A 17,803-nucleotide genomic window follows, 5' to 3' on the forward strand; every position below is an offset into this window, starting at 1 on the left:
AGGAAGGAAGGAAGGAAGGAAGGAAGGAAGGAAGGAAGGAAGGAAGGAAGGAAGGAAAGGAAGAAGCTGCATTGCCCAACTGGAGTTGTCCAGTTGGGTCCAGAGTGGGGCAGCTATTATTACTCACCGATCATTGTTTGTCCTTCATTCTCAAAGAGGATCATGACATCAGAAAGGTGATGTTATGATTTGCAAGTGAATTGGATTTAAGTGAGGCAAGGCTATGCAACATCATCAGCCTCACTCTCTCCTCTGGAGCCATCTTGGTCGAGTAGCAAGATATAGATCAGGATGACTGGAGATGGCCCTGGAAGCACTGGGAGACCTAGGCCTTTTTAAGCTAAGGTCTTTCCCAGGACTCAGTTTGACTAAGGCAATGCCCACTCAGTGATTAAGGCTAGGTAAAGCAGTGTGGTATAGTGGAAAGAGTACTCCTGACTTAGGATTCAAAACATCGGGGTTCAAGTTTCACCTATGATTAATGAGCTTCATGAGCCTGAGTAATTGCTTGTACTTCTGTAGACCTGTTTTCTCATCTGTAGAAGTTGGTTGAAATAATCTCTAAGGTTACTTTTCAGTTAAAAAAAGGTGCCTATGATAACATATAAAATGTTGGCATCAAGAGTTCCCAAATTATTGCTTTAAAAACTATCACTGGGGGCAGCTGGCTGGCATAGTGGATAGAGCACTGGCCCTGAAGTCTTGAGGGCCTGAGTTTAAATCCGGCCTCAGACCAAACACTTGCCACTTACCAGCTGTGTGACCCTGGGCAAGTCACGTAGCCCCAACTGCCTAAAAAAAAACCCAACAACCCCCCCCCCAAAAAAACCCCATCATTGGTCTCTAGTCTCAAAATATTGAGAATCACACTGATAAATAACAATAATGATAGCTAGCATTTTTTAATAGAATAGTGAATAAAGAGCCGGCTTTGGAGCCAGGAAGGCCTGCTGCCTCTGTCCTATACGAGCTTTTTGATCCTGGACAAATCATTTCATCTTAAAGGTCTAGGCATCTCTCTAAGTCTACAAGTTGCAGAGAACATGCCAGCTTGCAATGGGAGAATGAGTTTCAACACCTGGAAGTTCCCAAAGCAATAACATCATAGGTCTTCTTCCTATCACCATCCCTACCTAGCTCATTAAGGTTTGTAAAGTGCTTTAAAGACATCATCTAATTTGATCCTTATGATAAGTGTCTGAAATTGATGCCCATTTTATAGAAGCAGCTCCAGTAAATGAAATGACTTTCCCAGGCTCATATAGATGGTATATGGTTAGAGATGGAATAGTAAATGGGATCTTCTTGACCCCTAGGCAGCCTTCCATTTATTATGTCATGCTGCTTCATAACAGCAACAACAACAATAACAACAATGATATTGACACTGATAGTGATATGATAATATCCAACTATATAGTACTCAAAAGTTTGTGAAGCACTTAACATATATTATCTCATTTGATATGCACAACAATCCTGTGAAGTAGGTACTACAGGTATTTTCATCCCCATTTTGTAGATGAAGAAACTGGGGCTAACAAAGGGATCATATACCTAGAGATAGAAAGAACCTTAAAGACCAGTAGATTCAATCATTTTTTATGTTTACAAGTAAGGATACTGATAGGGGCATCTAGGTGACAGAGTGGAAAGAGTGCCAGGTCTGAAGTTAGGAAGACTCATCTTCATGAGTTCAAATCTGACCTCAGACAGTTACTAGCTGTGCCCCTGGACAAGTCACTTAACCTTGTTTGTCTCAGTTTCCTTATCTGTAAAGTGAGCCAGAGAAGGAAATGACAAACCACTCCAGTATCTTTATCAAGAAAACTCCAAATGGAGTCACGAAGAATCAGGCACAACTGAAATTACCAAACAACAACAAGGATACTAATCCCTAGGGAGGCTAAGGGACCTGCCCAAAGTCCCACAGGCAAGTTCACCTATCAGAGGTTTACCTATGCTGACACTGCCATTAAGTGTTTAGAGGCATGATTTAAACCCATGTGTTCTTACCTATAAATGCAGCACTCTATGCATGATGTCATTAAACCTTGTCTTCCTGACTCCAAATCTAGCACTGTATTCAAGAGTGGTCACTGTCTGAGTTAACTTGTCTGCATACCACAATGGGGAAAGTTGTGATGTGGAAGGGATAACTGTAATCTAGGAATATATGTTGTGGAGAAGGTGGTGATTTACCTTGATAGAGTAAGCTCCCTCACCAGACACTTCCTTATTTTGATGAAATCTCAGGGACTTTCCCTATTCCTCTCTCAGCTGGGATTTTTCTTTCTGTCTTCATTGACATCCTCAGGGTATATCCAAAGGGGAGGAAGAGTTTAGTGATGAGCCATTCCAAATATTTTCCCCTAAAATAATGCCAAGTCTTTACTTCACTGTATTACAAGAAAAGCAATATGGTATTGTAGAGTTGAACCTAATGTCAAGAGAAACTTTGACTTGGATCTCACTCTGACAAGGTCACTAGTTGTGTGACCTTGGGCAAGTCAATTAATCTCTTAAAGTCTATTGGTTTTTTTAAATTCATCTGTATAAAATAAGCATGACAATACCTTCAATATCTACCTTGAAGGACTGCTATATAATAAGATAGTTGATGTAAAGCATTTTTGTAAACCTTAAAAAAAGAAAACCACTTAGTACAGTGCCTGGTACATAATATTAAGTGCTATATAATGGCTTTGGGAAGCTAAGTGGCATACTATATACAGTACTAGGCTTGGAGTCAGGAAGAGTTATTTTCTGACTTCAAATCTGGCCTCAGACACTTACTAGTCGTGTGACCCTGGGCAAGTCTCTTAGCTCTGTTTGGCTCAGTTTCCTCATCTGTAAAATGAGCTATGAAAACCCCAAATTGCATAATTAAAGAGTTAGACATGACTAAAAATGGCTGAACAACAAAATGGCTTATTCCCTTCCCCTCTTATACAAATATCAGCTTATTTTGTTATTTAACTGAAATTTATCTAAGATAATTGAACTATATGGATTCTGCAAAAGAATTCCTTCTAGAATCTGTATATGTTATTCATTATAGTGTTTCTTAAGTTAATTTTTAATAATGGACAACACCTCATTGTCATCCTTTCTCCTCAAAATATTTGCTTTTTTAAAGAGAAGTTCAAAATAAACAATTCTGTGGCCTCCCTCCTCCACTCCACCCCTAAACAGTTGGTCCCTAGGTGACTAAAAGTATTCTAGAAACAAACTTTCTTTCTCTCAACTCTCAAAGAACAAGGATAGATTAAACAAACTTAAGTGCCTCTTTATCAAAACTAACCTTTGTGAGCCCAGTTTGAGAAAATCTTCCCTCACATTAGCCAGTGGGCCTATCAAGGCTGGGAAAAATATGTTGCAGAAAATCTTAACTTGCCAAAGCAAAATATAACCTGGATTTCCCTGGGACTAAAGTATATTTCCTCCAACAAAATTAAAATGGGGAAAAAATAGCTCTATATTGTCAATTTTAATCCAGCTCACACTCTCCCTGAACACCTTCTTTTGCTTGAACCATATTAGGGCTTGAGTGATCAGGCAGCACTTCCCCCTTTTTTTGAGATTATCTTGTTTTAAAGGACTTTTGAGCTATGCCCTCAAAATCCTGCTAGAGCAGTAATATGTCTCCCCTTTTTCCATTTTACAAATCTGTTCATCCTTATGACAACCCTAAAGCCAGAAGTCTAATCAGAAGAGTAATGATATGAGGGAAAGTGGCAACTGCTATCAAAATATTTTTTTTCTAATTTTGAATAAAAATGCTCAGGACAAAATAAAGAAGTCTACCTGTTTCCAAAATATCACACAAAAATACTACAAGGTTCTTCTCCAGGGTACATTACTCATTTGCTTATTTGGGCTTTTTATAAAGGATTTCTCTCCTTAGAGGTCAGACTGATCTCTTTTTTCGTGGACATCAATGGATGGAGGGATGGCAGGCAATCTGTTTTATTGGGGTAGTACTCACAAAAGTGAGATCACAGATCCATTGAAAAAAAAACAACTATCTCTGTTCCAACCCATTTGGAAGGATGTATGTTATATGTAGAGTATATGCTCTGTACTTGTATGAATGCTTCCATGGAAAGAAGGATGGCATAGGAGAGGTGAGTGTTACTGATGTAAAAATAGGGTTCATTTCTTAAACAGCCAAGGTATTGTACAACATAATTAATTTGGCACTGTCATTTAGAAGGTGCACTTCCCACTTCAATGCTGCCTACAACGCTGGCTACTTCCTTTGGGTCTTAGGGAAAAGAGTCATTTCTGCCCAAGGGAAGGAAGGAGAAGTGTCTCATCTTCCAAGTAAGAACTGCCATTAACAAGTTCCACGATGTGAACCACTACTAAGAGAACATAAGCTATAAATAAGGTAACATCTTACTGTGCTCTTCCATGTATGCTTTAAGCAAACCTCCTGTTTGCCATCCTGTCTAAAACAAAATTTCTGGTATTTAGATCACTGAACAATATGTGTAGGAGCTAACTGAAAATCTTGGCTGTGCAAAATGGCCACAACACCATAGTCCTCCCCATCCCCCCTTCCTCATCATTATTCATGGATATAAAGGAAACCTGAAAGTCTGTACTCCAGAAATTTCTTCGGCTGGACAAACTTGGGCATCTCAGTGCCACTAAGATGGAAATGGAATGCCAGGAAAGTCAGAGCCATAAAGACAGAGGTCCGCTCTGTAAGTACCATCCACAAATGGCGCCAACCAACTTGTATGATTGTTTTTAACACTGTCTTTCAAAGGAATGAATTTGATTTCATTTTCCTTACCCAGTTTTCAAATAGTCATTAAAAATTAAACAACACTGGGAAAAGCCTTTTGTGATTATAACCTTCATTCTCCTGCAACAAACTGGATCTATAAATTTACGTACTATTGTAGATGGAAATTACAAAATTTTATATTCAACTATATTAAAACATCTATTCCAAAAATGATTACCAGTTGTGAAAAGCAGACAGGCTTATCACTTGCTGTCAGTTGTTCATGTCTAGTTAAGCAATAATGTGCTAAAAACTGCTCTTTTGTTTTGTGTAAGAATTTTGGCAATAGAAGAAATGAACACTCGGTTAATAAAAACTCGGGCTGCTTTTTGCTTTGATGGAGGAAGCAGCTGCCTGTTTTCATTTGCTGCAGAGAAGCAAAACCCATCAATATAATAAGCAGCTTAGATGCATCCATCCACAGCATCTGTAAGGATATAGGGCTATTCGCTCAAAACCAATCCCTGGTTTAATTTTAACAAAGATGTGTCTGACATATTTGAAAATGCATTATAATAGGTTTTGAAACACTAACAATCTATCTTTCTTTTTTAAATACTTTTCACAGATTTGAAAAGTTAGCATACATAGCTGAATGATAGAAATGATAAAACCAATACATGAGTGAGGCCATCCTCAAAATGTGAGGACAAAAAAATGAAGAAGTTGTCATTTTGGTTTTTCAAAATGAGAGAAAGATGAGGTTACCTTTTGATCTTTAAAAAAACCCATAGGGCTATAATATAACTAGAATCTGACATGAAAATTAAAAATAAAATACTATCACTTCTGTGACACAGTCACACTTTATTAGACATATTCTTTTGTATGTGAGTATAAACACATATACCACCCCTTTAAGAAAAGATTTGATATAAAATTGAATTATATTTTAATGCATCAGGCTGTTTGATAACACAATATTTAGTGAAAATAATCTCACATTAAGGATAAACTTTTTGGATAGGAAGCTTTAATTGGCCAACTTGTAATTTCACAAGTCCATTAAATGCTTGTTCACATATCCCATAGCAATCCCAACAGAAAATACTTAACTTTAAGGTAAGTTAACACTGTGCTTCAGCTATTAGACATCCCAAGACATTATTATTATTTTAGTACTGGGTAGCACGCAAGGTTTTCCTAAGCTGAGCTTTTTAGATGATTTGCACATTAACTGAGAAGTCAGATAATTCTTAATCCTCCTCTTTTTCTGATCCAATAATGGATAAGGGAGCATCTTAGCATGATCAACTAACAATCTGCCTAGCTAGTGTGGTAGTATACCTGAATTCAGGATTAGTCATTGGTTTTTTAGAACATGAAATTTGAATGAATAGTAATTTGCAAAAATATTGAGCACAAATTCCATAATAGCTCAACTGATAGCTTTCCCCCCCAAGTAGCATGAGTTTGCCAGCACATATACATTTGAGGTTTTTTCCCTTTAAAGTAAGGGCATTATTTAAAATGAGATTTGGTAAAGGCAGAAACATAAATTAAACAGCTGCCTACATAATGATACTTGAATCTTTGATATTCTGCCTTTCTCTAGAATAATCTTAAATCACTCTAGGGGATGTTGCACAAAATACACACACATATACAACACATATCCCTTGGTTAATAAAAAAAAGAAATCCCCTGAAACTAAAGCAAATCAACATATTATCCAGGATAATGGAGAAACATACAACTTTATGTAGTACTCAATTTCTCTGTTGAAATGGGCAGAATATCTTTTGATTGTTATTACTTATTTAGGAATTAATATTCTCCTTAATATTTTTAAAACATAACATTTTGTTTCATGGGCATGGATGGTACAGTCTGCACTGTTGGAAAGAGCATCCTCATCAAAGATCCATTGACGTATAAAAGAACAGCATTATATGAGGGCCAACTAGGTGACCAGAAGCCTCCATGACTATGTCTAATGAACTCTCCAGGCACCTTCTTATCTCTTTGTTTGTTTCCCTATTCCTTTCTTCTGCCCAGTAACTCCTCCTGTCTATAACAGTATATCTATGGATTTTATAGGCTCTCTCCATCTAGCACAATAAATGCCTGTATCCATAACAGGAATTTAATGAATATCTGTTGAATCAAAATTGAATTTCCATTTCCATTCCTTCATTTTATTTCAGGAATACTACAACAGTAGGAACAATAGGGAAGTAAAAATGGAGGCCAAGTCTTGTGGGCAAACCAACCCACCTCTACTACTGAATTCCATTTCCTCCTTATTTTCTCCACTAGAACCCAAATATCATATGCTGATTGACTTACACTGTCTAAAATATATGTGTGGGCTTCTGGATAAGAACAGATAAAGTCAACCAGAGTCAGAGAAATGGCAGTGATAGCTGTCAAATTATGGGTTACACACACATATTTTTTTTCTCCCATATATGCTTCATCTTCTTTCCTATCCTCCTCCCATTTCTGTCCCCATCTCTCTCTTCTGCAATTTTTCACTTTGATCTTCCCCCATCTTATCCTCGTCTCTGATGGCAAGGTTCTCTAGACGCTCCTATTTACACAAGTGACATTGAATTGGTTTTGTCAAGCCTCAGAACACTTACAGAGAATTCTAAATGAGATTTAAGTGTTTGATCTAATAAGGCACACAGGAAAAGGCAAGTAGGTGATTTATTTTTGGCCAGCTATGATTTACAGTTCAATGGACACGTCATTGAGCTGGTCCAATCATTGAGCTGGTCCAACAGTACATGTATCTTGGATAGGCACTGCAGATGGGCTGAAAATTGAATAGGAGGAAGACAGCAAGATGGACAGGGGGACTGTGTTCTACTTTTAATGATCCTAAGCTTTTCCCTGAAACAAAACTCCATCTTTTTTAACATTAATATGCTTCCATTGATGAAGATGAAGAGAGGATATGTAGAAGATGCAATTCATAGAAAGATATATCACTTAAAAATCAAATTCAACTATTTTTTTACAAAGTAAAAATAAGTAAAATATAAATGTCCTCCTACTTCCTTTGTACATATCTTATATGTACCTAGATATTTTCATGATTGTCTTTTCCATTAAAATGTGGCTTTTTGAGAACTGGAACTATTTTGTCTTTTATCCCTAATGCTTAGTACAGAGCCTGGACCTTGCCAGAACTTGCTAAATGCTTGTTGACTGACTGTCTAATGAACTGATTTGACTGCTACCATCTCTTCTTAGAACATGTACTAAACACCAAGCTACTTAGCTCTTGAATACCATATAGAATTTTTGCAGAATGCACATTAAAGCATGTGCAAAACATGACTGATATTCTTAAATTCCTAGATATTGCTAATCTGACACATCCTAAACACAATATATAATAAAGAATAATAAAAAGATTTATATTGTGACTTTTATGAGAGTCAGGAAGCATTAACCTAAGGCCTGATCCTAATCGGGAATGTAATAAAATCGCAGGTGGATGAGTTTCTAAGGATAGTCAATCCACATCTCCACCCACAGGCTTTCTATCTGTGTCTATATTCTGCAATGCTAGAAGTGACAATCAGGATCAGGAGAGAAGAAGGGATTCTGGGAATGGGAATGCCCTGGTACCAAAAGGTCCATGTGCTGTAGGTTCACAGACAAGTAACAGAGCATTCACATTTACCAGGCATTTAGTCACATTCAAAAGGAAATCCATCTCCAAATCAATCTCTTTGCCATGTTAATTTAGGCAGCTATTACAGGTGTTGGCAACTATAGCTTATTTGTGAATATCAAACAAATCGGCAGATCTTCCAATCATAGGAGCCTGGAATGAGTCCCAGAGTGGGCCTTTTGAATGAGTTAAGACAGAGAAAATGAGCCACCTTGGGACTACTTCCATTTTGCCCCTAATTTTCTGTGATAAAATTTGTAAACTTAACACACCTAACAAAGTGTTTTCTCCCAGAATCACAATTCCCTGAGAAGGGCCTACAAAATACACTATTTAAACCAAACTCCTGCTCTAAACTTGATACCACAATTATCTTTCTGTTGGGAAAAATACAAAAATTCTAGAGTTGTTATATAGTTAGCAGCCCTTTCACACCAGGACATACAAGCATTCTTAGATCAAGATCAAAGTGCATTGGCTGTGATGTTCAGAATGGAGATGTTACAACCATCCCTTCGGTCTCTGTTGTACTTCTCTGGTCAGAAAACCCATTTCTGTTTTCACTCAGCAGCCAACGCTGAGTTCATACTATCATGAACTTCATCCTTCCCTCCTCTCTTGGCCCATCTTAACTAATGTGTGAAACAATGCCTAGAAATGCAAAATGTTGAATGGTTATGTTTTTCCTCTACTTATGCTGGATGCCACACTGCAACACTGTAGCTAATCGGTTGCTACAGGAGACTGAATGCACACTGAAGGTACTGTGAAATAATGATAGAAACAAACCTGAGAAAGACAATGATGTGCAGTTCATAGAGTATATCTTTTATTAGTAACTTATCATTGTTGCTTTTGCCTGCCTAGCCACACTTTATAAACTGTGAAATGCAATATAAATTTGAGCTATTGTTGCTTTTTTTTTAAAATCAGATCTGTATTTCACAGATTTGAGGTAGAGGTATCACATTTGAGGTAGTAGAGCCAAACTTCTGAGTGGAGCATGAACCAGATTAAAATTTAATTGGCAAATGTTTAACATAATAATAAAAATGTTGTTGTTGTTGAGTCATTTCAGTCGTATCTGACTCTTTGTAACCCCGTTTGGGATTTTCTTGGCAGAGATACTGGAGTGGTGTGCCATTTCCTTCTCCAGCTCATTTTACAGATGAGGAAACTGAGGCAAACAGGGTTAAGTGACTTGCCCAGGGTCACACAGCTAAGAAGTATCTGAGATCAGATTTGAACTCATGAAGATAAGTCTTCCTAATTTCAGGCCCCGTACTCTATCCACTGTTCCACTTAGCTGCCCTACTATTTAACACAGATAATGTTGATTTGTGGTTTTTAAGTCAATATATGGACATAGGGATCCATTTCTATTTGAGTTTGACAACACTGGTATAGGGAACTCCCAGTGAGGAAACTCCCTCCACAAATATAGATTAGCAACAATTCTGCAGACTTGTCCAGGGTCACAATGTCAAGTATGTGCCAGAGGGAAGACTTAAACCCAGGTCTTCCCAACTCCTAGACCTGTTCTTTACCCATGATGCCACGTTGTCTCTCAATGTTACTAGCAAAAATAATTTTAGAGCTAGAAGGATCCTTAGAGGCAATAGAATTAAATTTCTCACTTTTATAGAGAAGGTAACTGAAGTTTGGTCAAGGGGTAGCAGTAGTGCTGGGACTAGAACTCAGTTACTCAGAACTCTTTCCATTCCATAGCATCTGAAAAACCATATCATCACCATCTTTCTCTTCCTCCTCCTCCTCAGAGGGATTTACCTAACACAGAGCACTCTAAAGCCTGTAAAGCCTTTTACAAGTATCTCCTTTGACCCTCTCTGCACATGAGTAAAGTAGGTATGATCATAATTGAAGTTTGCATCTTTATTTCTGGAATTAAATGTTTGAAATAACAAGTCAAATTAATTCTTTGAAATTCTAACAATTAATTAAAAAGAAAAACACAGCCCTTCCTCTGCCATAAAAAACACACACGTGAGCATGCACATGCAAGCACATACACACACACACTGATATACACCTCATATAATATTTTGTTCTGTATCTCTCTAATGCACTTATCATGAGAAGGCAGGATGGTGTACTACAGGGGTAGGGAACCTGCGGCCTTGAGGCCACATGTGTTTTTCTACATCCTTGAATGCGTGCTTCTGACTGAATCCAAATTTTACAGAACAAATCCTTTTAATAAAATTTGTCAAATCTGGATTCAGTCAAAAGGCCATACTTAAGGATCTAGAAGGCCACATGTGGTCTCAAGGTCATAGGTTCCCCACCCCTGCTGTAGCAGGAAGACCCCTGGGCTTGGAGGAAGAAAAAGGCCTCAGTCTGACTCTTGCCTCTGACACTTCCTAGTTATGTAGCCTTGGTAAATCCCTTTGGCATCTCTCACCTCAGTGTTCTTCATCTATAAAAGGGGAATAATAATAGCACCTAACTTTTAGTCAAATAAAGGAATGTGTATAAAGTGCTTTGCGAACATAAGGGCAATACATAAATACAAACTATTATTATTGTTTTGTATTTTAATCACTTGTACTTGTGCCATAGTCTCCTGCTGGACTGTAAGGTCCATGAGAGCTGAGCTCTCTTCTTAGCTTAGGCTGAGAGATGTCAAAGGGATTTCTTTACACAGGGTGACATTACTAAGCATCTGAGGCAAGATGCCAACTGAGGCCTTTTTCTTACTCCAAACCCAGGGCTCTATCTATTACATCACCCTGTCTTCTCACGATAAGTGCAACAGAGAAATGCAGAACAAAAATGCTCTGAGAAGAGTGTATGTATGTTGGGGGGGGCATCTTTTTTTTTAATTAATTGTTAGAATTTCAAAGAATTAATTTGTTTGGCAGCAGAAACCACCTCCCCTGCATCTACACATGGTTTTATATATAGTGGGCACTTAATAAATGTTTATTAAATTAAAAACTCAAGAAGCCTTTGATTTCTACTTCTCAATTACAGTTTTGGGGAAACAATGTATTGCATCTGTGCCATATATATTAAAAGCCAGAATATTGGTTTTGTAGTAGATGTGTTCAGTTTCTGAATATCTAAGACCATACCTCTGAGAGGAAGCCATGAAGCAAATATGCAATTGTCTGAGAAAAATAGCCCTTTTCCTCAGGATTAAATTTACTTTGTTTTTGTGTTTTATAGAGTTTGGCTTTTGTTTGTTTTCAATAAATAGTTACTTCAAAAGGTCATTATTTTTACTTATCCACGTATCTATACATAATTTCTATTGTAATTAATAGTTCATAACAGATTCCAATACCTTGTTTGGTTGCTAGAGTTCTAATCATAATAAAATAGTCATTTTCATCACATTGTTGTGGCTGGAGGAAAAAAATCATATAATATATACAATTTTCACACACACCATGGTGTTGAAAAATGTAATTTTCTGTGTATTCTCTTCTGAGAATATTTTCAATGTTCCTGGATTGTCTTTGCACTCAGGAACAGGATTGAAATCTCCACTTTGGTATTTATCTGAGGCTGTGATAGCTCAGTTGTCTGCCTCCAAATGCCAAGATAGGGGGAATCTCATCATCCAGAGACCAGCTGCATGATGGGCAGTTAATAGATATATCAAACCTTAGGATATATGCTAAGCTGAGGAGATGATTGGTCGGTTGATATACTGATTGATTAGCATAGGGAGAATGGGTTTCTTCTTGACAACCTAAGATTATGCTTCAGCTAAGCTCAAATTGCTTACACCTCTTCTATTGGGTTTAAAATTACAGCCCTGTCATCTAAAATCTCTCTTCAATGAAATTTTTACCATATATAAAAATTAAAGGGAAAAAAGAAATAGGTGCAATGGATAAGAGTAAATGGAGTAGATATATTTCATACTACTGTCGTTGGTTCCACTAGAAAAAGTTGATATGTAAATCCCCTTGAAAAATGCTACACTTTCCATAACCTATTACTGATATTATGCAGTAATATTCAGCATGATGAAGTCACTTTATACTATATCTTTAAACACTCTAAGGCTAGCTGTATTTATATTTTTAAAAATTAACAGAAATTCTTCTACTAATAAAGTTTACATTCTAAGATAACAGGATATGAAAGGATTTGTAGCTAGAAAGGATCTCAGAGATCACCCAGACCACTCAATGTAGAGATGACAAAACAGAACCAGAAAGGCACTGCCCTATGACTCATCCAAGGTCACACATATAATAGGTAGTAGAACCAAAACAAGAGAATTATTTTAGGGTTCTATTTCTTATTATCTCAGGAGCTACCAGAATGTATTCAAGATGACAAGGGGAGGAAGAAAATGCTTATAGCTTCTGTGGATTACTTTTGAAATTGCCTTAACAGAGGCAGAAATTCTGAAATTAGCAGGAGTAATTCTGAATTTTGCAATGCATACATTTTAAAAATATCTTATTATGTTATGGCAACATTGTTTGTTTCTTATGTACTTGGAATCAGGTATGCTATTCATGGCACAAAACCAGCCCTATGAATGAAATACAACCCTGTGTTATCACTCCAAAAAATGCAAATTTTTAATAGAAATGGTCAAATTTTCTGCATGAAAAAGTCTTGCATTTCTATCTATATAAAAATCAGATATTCATGTTTCACAGTAAAGTCATTCCCTATAAGCTTGGTTCATGATCTCTTCCTTAATGATTCTATCTGATTGTACTAAGAATTTTCACTGGAAATTGACTAAAGAAAACATCAGAACCTCTATACCTCCATTTTCCCCCCTCAAAGAATTGGTAAGCTTTAATTCAATACTTTGAAGAATAATGCCCCCCCTCCCCTGCCTGAGCAAATAAGGATTTGGTTGCCAAATAACACTAGATAAGTGGTTCATTGAGAATGTTAAAATCTGCATTAATAAATAGGACTGGGCTTCTCAGATTTTTTCTCTTTCCTATCAGCTATGAGCGGTAGGGGATCAGCTGCAGCTAAAATCCCCAGCTGAACAACCCAAATACAACTCAGTGAGCAGACTTAAAACAAGGCCATTTATTGGTGCCTGTTATGCAAACAAAGCATCCAAGTCTTAGAAACAGATGTCAACTGAAGCATATGCTTACTGTAAACTGGAATTTGATTCTCTTTATAAAAACAGACGTAAATGGGCCTTCAGAAAGGAGGCTGCCTCTTGTTGTACACCACTGCCTAACTTGATTCAGCCTAAAGCTTTTAAAGAGATGAATAGACTGATATCTGAGGGCAAAAGAATAAAAGTTAAAAAAAAAATTAAATTGGAAATAAATGATAACATGTTGGAGCAGTTCCCAGAAGCAATTTTACAGATTTTCTCTAAAAACACAAGACAGGAAGTTAAAAGCTTAGTGCAGGTCACCCATGGCATGTTAAGTTATCATTTCTTACCACTTAGGGTGAAAAAGGGACTTTATGTTCAGGTGGCAACTTTCATAGTGCTCACTTTTTTTTATCATTCTCTTCCTTCCTCCTACATCTTTTTTTTTTTTTTACCTCTTCTCACATCTTGATGTCTTTTAAATGTCACTTATTTTACATGAGGCAGTTGGTGGAGACATGAGTCAACAGCAATCAGAACCATTATCCCCTGCAGCGAACCCTGGTCTTAATGCATTGTGACACCTTAGCTGGCCAGCCAACGATTTACCTTTCTGCTTCTTAGGGAATTAAGTGGCATCATGTGAAAATGGTTGTGATATGAACAGCATGGGCATAACTGGTATTAAATGTACCTCTCAGACTAAGTGAATTTTCCTCACATGTGACTAATCAAAATGAAAGCTTATGGACCCAGGCAGATCTGGCCAGCACTTCCCCACCCCTGGGACTAGGGCTATTTTGTTTTATCTTTTTGTACAAGCTGGCAGAAGTTTAAAGTGAAGGGGATAATCCAGTGCTGGTGTCTTTATGAAATAACATCCTTACATGAAGAGGCTTTTAACTGTCTGTCGCTGTCCTCTCAAAAAAAGAGTGTGACAATCTCATTTTGCTGAGCACCCTCCCATGAAAAGGGAAAATAAGAGCCATAACAGCTATGGCTAGTACTGACCTTACATGATCCATTATCCCCTAAACACTTTAAAAGTCAGTTTTACATACACTGTGGGGGGAATGAGAGAGCTATCACGATCATTTTCACTTTAGTGAATTTGCCTTCTGTTTGAAGTCAGTCACTTGATATCCTAATACATACTGGTCTGTGTCACACTATAATGCAGAAAGAAAAAAAATCTGATTAAAAGATACCAAGTACAGACAAATGGGAGCCCCACCATTTAAGATATTGACTAGCAACACCAAGAACCAGGAAATGGCTTTGCTTGAACTTTCCTCAAACTTAATAATGAGAAAAAGAACAATCAAAAACTGAGTCCTTCAAAATTTTAGAAGTACTTGACATTCGTACAAAAATGTGTTTTACTAACCACTTAGCAAAGATCAGGAGGTGCCAAAGGAAGTGCAGGCAGAGCAATTATCATCCTGCACAGTCAGCCTGATGCTTATTCACAGACAAGAGAGGCTTGCATTCTGCTATGAACCAACTGTGCATGATGCTGATAATAGAGCAGAGGTATTGCTAAATTCGTCCTGAAATAGCAAACCTCGTTTACTTCCAACAACTTATTTGTGGAAGGCAATGACGGCGGGAATATTTCCTCTTAGAGCCAAGAAGCTTCAATCCATTGTTACCATTAAAATTAGTTTTCTGACGTGGTGCATGCTCTGCATTTACTTTTCCTTAAAAGTGGTCTTTTGGCATGTAACATTAACAGTATTTCTTTTCCCTGGTGGATAATTCAATGATTCATTAATAAATCATCTAATAATCTGACCAAAATGTTCATCATCACATTCTTAGTCACTGTTCATCTTGGTCAAAGTATTAAGTTTTATGGTTTATTCCTGTTTGCTCCCCTCTTCTCTAAAGCAATGTGAAGAAGATATTAATGAGAGAGGAAAAATGAGTAAAGGCTTTATGCTTCCAAATACATAAATTATCTGATTCTGACACACATATTCTAGTTCTTTAGGGAAAAGGGGTAGGGAGAAGGAAAACAAAGATGGGCAGTCACATAATATTTTTGTGGTACTACTGTTTAAAAAATTGGGGTAAGTAGGACTTCTAAACTTTTCAAAAATATTTCTAAGTAATGAAACCTCAATACACTGAACTGTAAGTAATTATATTGAGCTACATGACTTCAGTCTTGTGCACAGCAGGGAATGGAATAAGTACAAAAGGGTTAGGGAACGCCACTTTTTCAAAAAAGGAGTTGGGCAAGATTTAGAAGGGTAGGCAGCTAGGTGGCACAGTGTCAGGTCTGAAGTAATGAAGTAATGAAGACCTGAATTCAAATCTAGCCTCAGATATTTGTGAGCTGTGTCCCTGGGTAAGTTGTGGAACCCTTGTTTGCCTCAGTTTTCTCACCTGTAGAATGGGGATAATGATAGCACCTACCTCCCAGAATTGTTGTAAGGATCAAACAAGATAATTGTAAAGAGCTTAGCACAGTATCAGGCACATTGTAAGAGCTATCCAAATGTTAGCTGTTATTATATCAATGTTCAGCATAAGGCTGCAAGGAGGCCTCCCTTGATTCCCCTCTACTTGTGTTAAGCCTATTACATATATGAACTATGATCAATGGTTTGCTTGGGGGTCTTTACTACAAGTTGGATGGGAGGGGGTGCTACCTACACTATGTTGTGCTGTCAGCCCAAATGAGATGAGGTGGATTTTTAAAATATATGTTTTATTGATTTATTTTGCTTTGATATGTCACGTTCCAACTACCCAACTCTATAGTAGGTTCCCTTGCAACTAGCATAATTAATGCATCTGATAAGAACATGTAATATTCCATTTATATTTTACTATTTCTCAAGATAAATAAAGACATATATTTTAACATCAGACACCTGGGCCCACAATGATCACTGTATTTGTAAATTTATTTTATTGATGTTTTTCTCTTCATTATCACAATCCTTTCTGAAGAGAATTCTCACCTTTTCCAGTTTATGCATACTGTTGTAGTAAAGAAAAACAATCAAATAAAAATACCTGATATAGAGACTATATCTGATGTGTATACAACTTTCAGCCCTAAGAGTCTCCTGCCTCTCTGACATGTTGAAGGAAGGAGACATGGTGCATCACCTGTTCTCCAGGACCATGACTGTTTTGTCGTTTACTTTGTCATTTTGGCATCTTTTGGGGGATCTTTCCTTTTATATTGTAATCCTCACTATTTGTTCTGCTTGTTTCACTCTGCATCCGTTCATAAAAATCATAGAGTCACAAATCCAGAGCTAAAAGGGACCTCTGAAGCCAATTAATCCCATACCCTCATTCTAAAGATGGGGCAATGGAGGCGAGGGAGGCTAAGAGACTCACTTATCCATCTACTCTACTGCCAAAGCCAGTCTCTTTCTACTGTACCATGCTGTTCCTCATGTTTTTCTGAATTTTCCCCATGTTCCTCTAAATCTCTGATACTCATCATTTCTTACTGCACAATAGTATGTTATTATATTCATGTTCATATTCATTTTTCAGTCATTTTTGGATTAGTGAACACCGGGTTTGTTTTTATTTCTTACTATCACAAAGAATGCGACTATGACAATTTCAGCACATATAGGAGCTTTTTTTCACTCTGTCCTTCACTTCCTTCAGGGATATGTCAGAGAGCAAGATCACTAGTTCAAAAAGTATGGGCAGTTTAGTTACTTTTTTAAAAACCAATTCCAAACTGACATTCAAAGTGGTCACAGCTCAATTAAAGGTATATTTGTGATAACTATCTTCCCACAAACTCTCTGACATCAACTGTTGTCATTTTTGGGTTATCTTTGTCAATTTTAATGAAGGGGTAGAATATCAGTGTCATTTTAATTTCTCCCAAATTAGCCACTGGGAATATGCTTATAAATGGACATTTATTTTCTTGAATTCTCTTGAAATGCTCTCCAATTCTCTTGAAAACTGTTCATATTATTTGACCACATTGGTATCAGAGAAAAACTCTTAGTGTTGTCTTTTGTGTCAATTTCTTCTATATCTTGAACACTAGATTGTCAATATTAAAATTTTCCTGCAAATATTTGTCCCACTTGCCCATTCTTCAATCAAGTCATTGACTTGAAAAGGTCTTTTGTATTTTTTATCTCTATGCCATATTTAGTTAAGAATTCTTTCCAATGAATCATTCAACAAATATTTATTAAATATCTACTATATGCCAGATGCTGCTAAGTGGTAAAGATACAAAGACAAAACACAAAGATAAAAAAGAAAAACAGTGCTTGCCCTCAAGGATCTTGCAATCTAACAGAGGAAACAATATGCACAC

At 37.0% G+C, this 17,803-nt stretch overlaps 1 protein-coding gene across 1 annotated transcript in view; it reads right to left on the reverse strand.

Annotated features, from left to right (window-relative positions):
* CAMKMT (calmodulin-lysine N-methyltransferase) overlaps positions 1 to 17,803 on the reverse strand; it is a 502,405-nt gene that overhangs the window by 83,634 nt on the left and 400,968 nt on the right.

This window comes from Vombatus ursinus, unplaced genomic scaffold (assembly GCF_900497805.2).
Source record: "Vombatus ursinus unplaced genomic scaffold, bare-nosed wombat genome assembly UNPS02014778.1, whole genome shotgun sequence".
Classification (NCBI taxonomy): Eukaryota; Metazoa; Chordata; class Mammalia; order Diprotodontia; family Vombatidae; genus Vombatus; species Vombatus ursinus.